This window comes from Castor canadensis, chromosome 16 (assembly GCF_047511655.1).
Source record: "Castor canadensis chromosome 16, mCasCan1.hap1v2, whole genome shotgun sequence".
Classification (NCBI taxonomy): domain Eukaryota; kingdom Metazoa; phylum Chordata; class Mammalia; order Rodentia; family Castoridae; genus Castor; species Castor canadensis.
This window is the reverse complement of record NC_133401.1, coordinates 17,220,992-17,230,387: the sequence shown is the minus strand read 5'-3', so window position 1 is coordinate 17,230,387 and position 9,396 is coordinate 17,220,992. Positions and strand designations below refer to the sequence as shown.

The window sequence follows — 9,396 nt, the reverse complement described above, 5'->3', positions numbered from 1 at the left end:
AACTGGTGGGTAGCATATACAGGGTGGATACACTGGGCCAAGAGAAGATCCATGATGCCAGCCAGCACCAGATTTCAACTCTTGAGCAAGAACAATGCATAACTTAAAATATGAATTACCTCTGAAACTTGCCATTTAATATTTTTGGTGGAAGTTGACTGGAGGGTAACTGGAACCTTAGAAAGAGAAAGTGCAGGTAAGATAGAGAGCCTGGGGACCAGGGGAATAGGATTCCTGTAGGAGGGCTCATACTGGGAGTGAAGATAGGCATCACAGAACCCCCTCCCCAAGGCCAGAAGAATCCTCACCTTCCACGAGAGACCACCTGCACGTGTGTATGTCCTGGCTCTCATTTTACCTTTTCTGCAACTTTTGACACTGCTCTGAGTAGGGCGGAGACGGATTAAGAACTTCTCTGTCCTCATTTGGGGCCAAAACTATAAATAAATTTAATTTCCCATTTCTCTACATATTATGCTATTTTCTCGTAATACAGGGGAGTGGCTAGACCCAGAACCAGGCACTATTGCCAGGGGCTCCTGTAACAAAAGGACTGGGTCTCTACTGTAGCCAGGAGTGGTCCTGTCCTTGGTTAATCACCTGCAACCTGACCCTCCCGGGTGGCCTATTCTTTACTTGTGTCTCTGGGGATGAGACAAAAGGAAGGCCTACTTGTCCAGGTAAGAGTCCCACCAGTCAGTGGGCTCAGTGACAGGTGATATTAACTAGCCTGGATCCTTCTGTGTCAAAGATCAAGGAGGCTGTACAGCTATCCTTGTCTCAACTAGCAAAAACCCTTGTTCCTTCCTATTATTGCTTATACTCTCTCTTCAACAAAATTAGAGATAAGGGCAAAATAGTTTCTGCTGGGTAGCGAGGGGGTGGGGGGAAGAGGGAGAGAGTGGGGGGGGGAAGGGAGGAGGTAGGGGAAGGGGGAGAAATGACCCAAACATTGTATGCACATATGAATAAAATAAAAATTAAAAAAACAAAACAAAAAAAACCAACAACAAAGATCAGGGAGGGAAAAGGGGAAGAACTTTCAAAGTGAGTATTCCACTCTCCACCACACGGGGGAGCCAGAGTCCACGTCAATTAGGGCTAAGACCAGGAAGGAAAGGAAGATCAGCTGTGCTGTTCACCAGGTTGAGAATTTAGCCTGGGGGAACTTGGGAAGTTCACTGCCAGTGAGGCAATTATGGAAATGAGCAGGCTTCAGGTGGATTTCCTTTCTGGAGTGTGGTTTGCTTGTCTTGTGGCCTCTGGCAGCTGCTAGGCTTGTCCAGCACCTTGGGATCCTGGCTGAGATGAGGACGATGGTGGAGAGCACAGCCACCTGACCCCTCACACGCCGGGGTCAGGATATTCTGATTTTGTTCCCACTTTCTGACATCCCAAAGACGGGAACAAGGAAATGTGGGAATGCTCACGGGATCTTCCCACACCTTCCCACAGAAAGCTCACAGCAGGTTTAGGTGACTGCTTAGCCTGGTGGGCCTGGATTCCAGTTTTCTGCAGCTTCCATCAAGATGTCTGGCTTTAAACTAAAGGATCCAAGTTATCAAGGCTCGAGTACTGGAAGTTACCAGAAAGTTCTAGAAGCAATCACACCTTCTATGGGAACCCAACTAAAGCAGTAGTGTCCTTCCCAGCAACACTGCAGTACTGAGGGTGACATCCTTTATCACAGAAGTGCCCCATTAGCCAAGGCACCTCACAGGATTTTAACATGTGTATTGTGTTAAGGCTGAAATTCGGAAAACTGGGAACACCGTGTGGGCTCACTGGAGCAAACTCCTGTAGTCTCTAATTTTTCAAAATAACAAACCAACACCAGGGAGAACGGCCCTAGAATTGGAATGACATCATCAGGAACAGGGCAATGGATGGCAGTGACAGCAGACTGACAAGTGGACATTCCTGGTGGATATAATGAAGTTCTTTAGGCCTTTCTGGCGAGTGTGGGCTCTGAGTGGCCTGACAAGTCCTCCACAGTTGTCAGGGGACATGGACGGACCCCTGCCAGGTCCTTCAGTTCTGGTTTCCAAGGTGAACTAGTGCAAAGGTATTCCCTCCATCCAGGAGCGCTGTGTGCTCTGGTCCTGTTACATTCTAGGACAGCTGCAAGGAGACACCTCAGGAAAACAGCCACAAGTAACGAGTTCTGCAGTGATGGTGAGTCACAGGAGTTTGTATCACAAGAAGTGGAGAGGTTTCCAGGGTCCATTCAGCAGAGTGGCCCTGTAGGCATTGGGGTCCACTCTGCCCTTCCTGCCCTCTTAGGACAGGAGGCACCCAGGATTCTGTCCTACGCAGAGCTTTACGTAGGCAGGGATGTACCACCAGATCCTGACCATGTAGTTGCAGCAAAGTTACAACTCCGTGTGAGTCAGAAATACGGAGCCTCCCTACTCCTCCTTCTACATACCTGACGTTCTTCACCTCATTCCCACCTGTCCTTGGGAAGAGCTCCCCAGGCCCAGATGGAAATGACAGCCCTGTGTACCAGGGGAGATTCTTTCCATTATTCCTGTGGAAAAGGGCAAGCAGGTAAGAGCAGGGGATGTCATGTCACCCTGGGTCTCACATTCCAGGAGCCCAGCTCTGCCAGCCTCTCCCAGCAGCCGTGGCACCTTCCGCCTGGGTCTCATGCAGGGTGTCTGTGAGCAGGGCCTGCCTGCCCTTCCCTCAGGGGCTGGGCCAGGGGTGTGTGGAGGCCCCTGGACTGCAGCTCAGGGGACCTGGCTTCTAGTCCAGTCCCTGTCAATGACCAGAAATGGGACTCCAGCAGGTGTATTGCTTGAACCCAATGATTAGGGGAAAGAATTAAATGATTGCTGGGTTCTCACACATTTATTCTGGAAACCCAGAACCTTCTTTATCCATGGCTAGAGGCAGAGATGCCCCATCCTGCCTCACAGAGCTGGGCATGCGTGAGGAAGAAAGAGGTGTCCCTAGACTGTGACACCCAGAGTGAGCGGGAGAGGATGGAGTTATGCGGGGGCTGGGGTTGAGACTGGAGAACACTGTGTGCAGAAAGCGTTAACACTTTAAGAAAGGGCAGCAGGAGGACTTGAAACCAGGGCTGTTTGGCCCCAAAACTTCCTGACTATAGAGTCAGGGGTACCCAGTGTCCACAAAGTCTCACTGTCCCCACTGGCCTCCAGCATCTGGTAGCTCCCTGTCCTGTTCTGTCCTCGTCTTCCTCCTCTTTCTCCCCCTTTGTCTGACTCAGCTGTTTTGAGAGACCAGCTCAGGGCCAGAGAGAGCAGCCGGGTTTCTCCCTCAGGTCACAGCGCTGGAATCCCTGCCTTGAGGGGTGAACCTGTCCCTGGAGGATGAGAGGAGGAAGGTAAGACAGGAGCATAAGCCAAGAAGGAAAGTAGCCCAGGCCTGAAGTTTGGCTGCAAGTCCCTGGAAGAAAATGAATATGGTGTCTGACATGGTTTGCACCAGGCAATGAAGGAAATTTCCAGTAAGAACATTTGCTAAGATTCTGTGCAGTGCCCACTAAGCTATTTTCTACTTCTTAATTTAAAAGACAACATCATTCGTGGCCAACTTTAACACTTACACAACCTACTAAAGTGTTGTCATCCACAGTTGAAGAACTGCTCTGTCCTGCAGTTTCAAGAGAGAGAAGAGGAAGAGGAGGAGAGAAACCACTGGGAGGGGAACTGTGTCCCTCTTCCTGTGGAGAAAGGACGGGGGGAACGCTGGTGATTACAGGATCACCTGCCTATATACAGGTCAACTCTTCAAGATGCTCCACACATGCAGCCTGGTCACTTCCCTCCTTGCTAAGACCAGGTTCTTGTGTCCAGTGCCTCAGGACAAAGTTCAGTGTCCTCCAGGGCCCAGGAGACCTGGGACAGCTGCCTCTTCCTGCCCCTTCCCTGTTCTGTGCCCTTTGCTCCTTGGGCTCAGCCTCAATGAAGCAGTCATAGTCCTAGCTCACCTTGAAATGTGAGCTCACCTGTCCCCTCCTCCAGGAGGCTCTCCACACCTCCCAGGCTGGATCATGAAACCACTATGGCTCCCAGACCCTTTGTCTTCACCCAGTTATCTTAGATATCAAGGGTGGAGTTATTTTGAGTCCCCCAGTGTTGACATAGAGTCTACTTTCTGCCATTGTGCGTCCCTAGTAGCACCTGGGACAGGGAAAGGCACACAGATCTTTCATGGAAGATAATTCTTCCTCAGTGAGAAACCGTGGTGTCCACTTGTCAGGTCAAGTTCTAGACTTAAGGCCTGTTCTGGCCCCTTTCTAGGCCTGGCTAACCTGCTCCCCTCTCCAGCACTGTGTGGGGAGTCTTGGTTTGTGTCCCCAGGCAACCGGGTCAGCGTGTCTCTCCTTGGGGGCTGAGCCTTGTGCCCATCAGCTCTGGTCTTTGATTCTCTTGCTTTGTTTCTACTGCATCTGAAAATCTAAGCTTAGTGTCTCCTTTTCTGAGAGGACAAGGACCACACTCTTCCTGATACTGTTTCTGGCCATATGCAACATGAAAGCCTTTAATAGGTATTTCTGGTATTTTCCATCCTTGACAAATCACAGGTCCTGAGATCATGGGCCAGGGATATGGCTCAAGTGGTAGAGCCCTTGCTTAGCCAGTGCAAAGCATTGAGCTCAAACTGCAGTATCACTAAGAATGATAACCAGCCAGCCAGCCAACCAATCAACCAGCCAGCCAACCAACCAACCAGCCAACCAACCAACCAACCAAACAACCAGCCAGCCAACCAGCCAGCCAACCAACCAACCAACCAAACAACCAGCCAGCCAACCAACCAGCCAACCAACCAACCAACCAACCAAACAACCAGCCAGCCAACCAACCAGACAACCAAACAATTAACAAACCAGTCAGCCAGCCAACCAACCAGACAATCAACCAACCAACAAAACAGCCAACCAACCAACCAACCAACCTACCTACCTACCAAAAACCTGCAATTCTGCTGTTAGCCACTAAGAGAGGCAGGTTCCTTTATGAAAAGAGTCCCATATTAAGGTGCCTTCATGGTGTCCTTTCTTTTTGTTTCAGCCAAAACTTTTTGGAGAAAACTGAGTATGACCAGGGCCATTCCTGTCCACCATATTTATGAAGTCAGCTGAGCTTGCCCAACACTGTTCTGTCCACCATTTTAACTTTTTGGACACTTACTGAATGACTTGGAGCTAAGCATGACTGCCATTTTCCCTTCTTGAACTATGCTCTTACCCTGAGAATGCTCAGGGGTGGCTCTACCACAGGAATGTGTATAGATTTTTGAATAAAACCCCATGCTTCTTTGTTTGGGGACAGCGATAACTCCTATTCTCCCTATACCTGCTTCCAGTAATACATCTTCAGTATTTTACTTCTTGGCCTTTCTTGCTTTTGACTTTGTGCTCACCAATGTGCAAACCCAGTGGGTTCAGTTACACTGTTAGTGGTGTGCTCTCACAACATAACTATGTTGTCTATGTCTGTGGACTTGTAACTTCAGTGCACTTATTCATGCAGCATGACCTAGGTAAAGTAAGAACCAGAATTTTGGATAAATTTCCAAGGTCATCATCTGCTGTTGACCCTAACCTTACTGCTGACTATTTTAGGTTCTTTTGGTGGTACTGGAGTTTGAACTCAGGACCTCATGCTTGCTAGGCAGGTGCTCTACCACTTGAACCACTCTGCCAGCCCTGTTTTGTGCTCGGTATTTTCAAGATAGGGCATCTTGAACTATTTGCCTGGACTGGCTTCGAACCAAGATCCTCCTGATCTCTGCCTCCTAAGTAGCTAGGATTACAGGTGTGAGACACTGGTGCCTGGCCACCAGTGTTTTCTTCTTTTTTTAATGAAGCAAATATAAATGTTTCCAGATGTTATGGTCACTTTGAGATACTGTGCACGGAGCCAGCACGTGCAGTCCTGCAGAACTGGCCAGTTCCTGCTCCCTGCACTAAAGCTTCTACTGATTGCAACCTGAGTGGCTTCTTTTCCCTGGAGTTGTTGTGCTGCTGTGCAGCCTGGGAAGCAGGAAGGGATCTGCCTGACCCTCCAGGCATTGGCAGCTAAGACTCTGGTTTAGGGAGCAGGCACTAGCCTGAAAACCTGCACAGAACAGGTTGAACACAGAGCTCTGCCAATAACACAGCGTCACCAGCAGGAACGCCTCTGGCCCTGGGGAGGTCCAGGCCCCACCTCCTCAGTGTCACCTGCATATCTGACATTCTTCCTGAAACCCTGAAATTCCACAAAATTCTGCCTGTCACCTCTGAGAGGCTCCCTGGGGGCATGTGGAAATAACCTCCTGATGCAACCAGGATGAGGATTCAGTTTGTGACAGGAGGGAGTGCCAAGGTTCTCTGTGTGTCATATTCCAGAAGCACACACCTCTTGGCACCACCTAGGATGTGTGGGGAAGGCTCACCTTTGGCTGGTCCAGGGCTGTGTGCCTGCAGTCAGGACCAGCTCACCCTTTCTGGAGAGTTGGGCTCAGGGTTGATTGAAGTTGTAGGGCTGGGATCTGGGGTGCCTGGTCCAGTCCAGACTGTGTCTGTGACCTGCAGTGGGACCCCATGCATATAGGGAGCTAGGATGAGAGTCCAGCATACAGGCTTGACTTTATTCTTATTTCCCATGAAATAAGAAATTTCTAATGAGATCATGAGCAGCTTCTGACCCTTGAAGAGACAGAGTCCCCAAGAGCTGGGTACCCGACACCCTGGCTCCTTTTTTTAGAGCTCTGATTCCAGTCACTTTGGCAGATGTGTCCCCAGACAGCGACCAGCTAGAGTTGGCAGCTCTGGGAGAGAGCAGAGGCAGCTGGCTTGGGATTTATTATACAGGCTTCTGCTTAGGAATCGAGACAGATTGCAAATTGAATGACACATGCATCCTATGGACATGAAGTGAAGATTATCTTTCACCCAGAAAACAATGTAGAAGTCCCCAGGAGAAGGCAGAGGACTTGGTCTAGTGTGAATCAAAGGAGAAACAGGGAGTTGACTTTGGCCATTTTGTGACTGGGACCAGGGGCCAGGGTGAAGGCTGCTGCCTGTGGACCTGATTTGAAGGTTTTGATCTTCTCATGTTAATACAAGGAGCCCAGCTGTGTGTGTGTGGGGGTGTGTGTGTGTGGGCACAGGGCTGAGGCTGGGCTGGAAAGCTGTCAGAATAAAAAATCCGAGATTAGTTTTTTCCTATTAGCCAGGAGTTGAACAGGCCTACCAGAAAATGCTCACATGACCCTTTGAGGAACTGTGTAGAAAGGATTCCAGCCCAGGGCTGACTGACCCCCAAAGCCTCCTGACAGCAGAGCCAGGGCCTTTCAGCGCCCATGGAGCCTTGTACTCCCTGCTGCTCTCACACTGTCCGTCCTCTGAGCCCCCTGCTCTGTCCTGACCTCCTTCCACCTCCCTCCCTGGGCCTGACTCAGACACACTGAGTGACCAGGCTCAGGCCTTGGAGAAGACTGGGCTCCTCTGTCCTCAGGGACTCCAACCCCAACCCTGCCCCAGGTGACACATTTGTCTCCAACTGGCTGGTACCCAGATCCAGTTTTACCAGGCCTCTTGGCACAGGGTTTTAGTGAGGGCACTAGGGACTGAGGCTGTAAGAACTGGACCACTGTGTGGGAGATGTGTGAGGGCATCAAAGACGTTGCAGGCTTAGGGGAGCCAAGCCCACTTTGAGCCTTTCTCTTCCAGTGTTACTAGCCATTCACTGTGACTCACAGGGGTGTCATTGTGCCACGGGATCCACAGTGAAGTTCAACTTCCCAGCAACTGACAAGTTCTGTGCCCTGCACACTCTTCTACTTATAACAGATCCTATTTTAACTTAAAAATATTCATGATCACAAACCCAGTGGTGGTACAACCACACCGACACCATGACTCACAGTTCGGAGCGCCCTGCTCTTCCAGATCCTGGAGGGAGAGGAGCCAGTGCCTCCCACCTGCCCCAGGGAGAGCATGGCCTTTCCCCCTCCGTCACTGCAGGGTTGTTCTGCTCCAGCTGTGCCTCAGTGGTCCCCTGCCTCAGCCTCACTCTCCTGTCCACCCTCTTCATAGCAGAAGGATATGGGTATCACTCCATAAACATACATCTGATCACCTCTGTCCCTGTGAGGACCCATCTGGCTTCCCAGTGCACTGACAAGTCCATGTCTCACAGGCTCACAAGGTGACTGCACCCCGCCACCCCTCCAACTCCTGTTTCCCCAGCCTTCTGCCCTCTCTGGGCTCAGCCATTCTGTGTATGAGTCAGCCCCACGCACAGCAGCTGCTGCACTGTCTGTGATGACGTCCCCGTCTTAGATGGACAGTGCCGGCTGCCTGTTCTACTCCTCCAGACTCGGGCATTGCCAGACTTGGGCATTAGTGGGCCATCTGTGAATCAGTGGGAAGCTCTTTAGCATTTGCCAGGGTTCACTTCCAGTCTGATTTGCATCCTTATTGCAGTCCCTGTTTCTGTCCTCTGAGGGAGGGCAGAAACATGACCTCAATGCGTTGGGTCAGAGCTCAAAACAGGTTAAAAACTGTTTTTTTAATAGGTTTGTAAGCATTGGCTACTTTTGCAAGTCTGTAAGTCTGGAGACATGGATCACCAGATGCTGGTGGCTTTTTGTTTGTTTGTTTTGTCAAAGCCTCCTGTAGAATCTGTGACTTCTTAGCACTGACACTGGTACCCAGATGGGGCGGGGCTCCAAGGGCCCCCTGGCAGGGCCTGAGTGACAGCCTGCTGTGGGCACCAACTGCCTTGTCCTCCCTGGTCCTCCAAAGGAGAATAGCTACCTTCCTGGCTGTAGGGAGCAGAGGGGCCCGCAAGACACCAGGTAGGCTCCGCTGTGTCTCCAACACTAAGTCCAATAAGGTGTTAGCTTTCCTTTTTTTGTAGGCGTTTGACTGATGGGCTCTGGGATCTGGTGTTGATCTCTAGACCAGGTGGACCCTAAAACACTCACCTCAGGGTGTGGTCTGTAGGGTTCATCAGGCGCCTTATCACAGGCCTGTGGCTGTCAGGCCCAGGGTCTCTTCAGGGTCTGTGCAGTAAGGACAGCATGAGGATGTCACTATGAAGTGGACACCCCTGGCAATGGTATAGTGACCAAGTATCCTCCCATCCACTGGTGACAATGGCAGGTGAGATCAATGTCAAATGGCACTTCTGTGACATAGATGGCATGCCTGGCCATATAAGCATCCCTCAGAAGGTAGAGAAGATGCTTCAGCCAAGTTGACAGCCAAACACCGTGTTCCAGCGGGCTCTGTGACATCTCCAGTCACTGTGATGGATACCATCACTGCTGGTGCCAGTGGGTCCATTGCAACATTGAGCACATCTGGTCACTTGTCAGGCACCCTGAGCTTCCTCAGCCCACAAAACAGACTGTTGAAAGCCGATGTGG

General features: G+C 50.6%; 1 long non-coding RNA gene across 1 annotated transcript; it reads right to left on the bottom strand.

Moving 5' to 3' along the window:
• Positions 1-940: 940 nt before the first annotated feature.
• Positions 941-8,229, bottom strand: LOC141417862 (uncharacterized). The gene is made up of 3 exons (XR_012442509.1): positions 8,093-8,229; positions 6,415-6,547; positions 941-2,530 (listed from the first exon to the last, which is right to left on the bottom strand). It is a non-coding gene; the product is annotated as an uncharacterized lncRNA (long non-coding RNA).
• Positions 8,230-9,396: the final 1,167 nt, after the last annotated feature.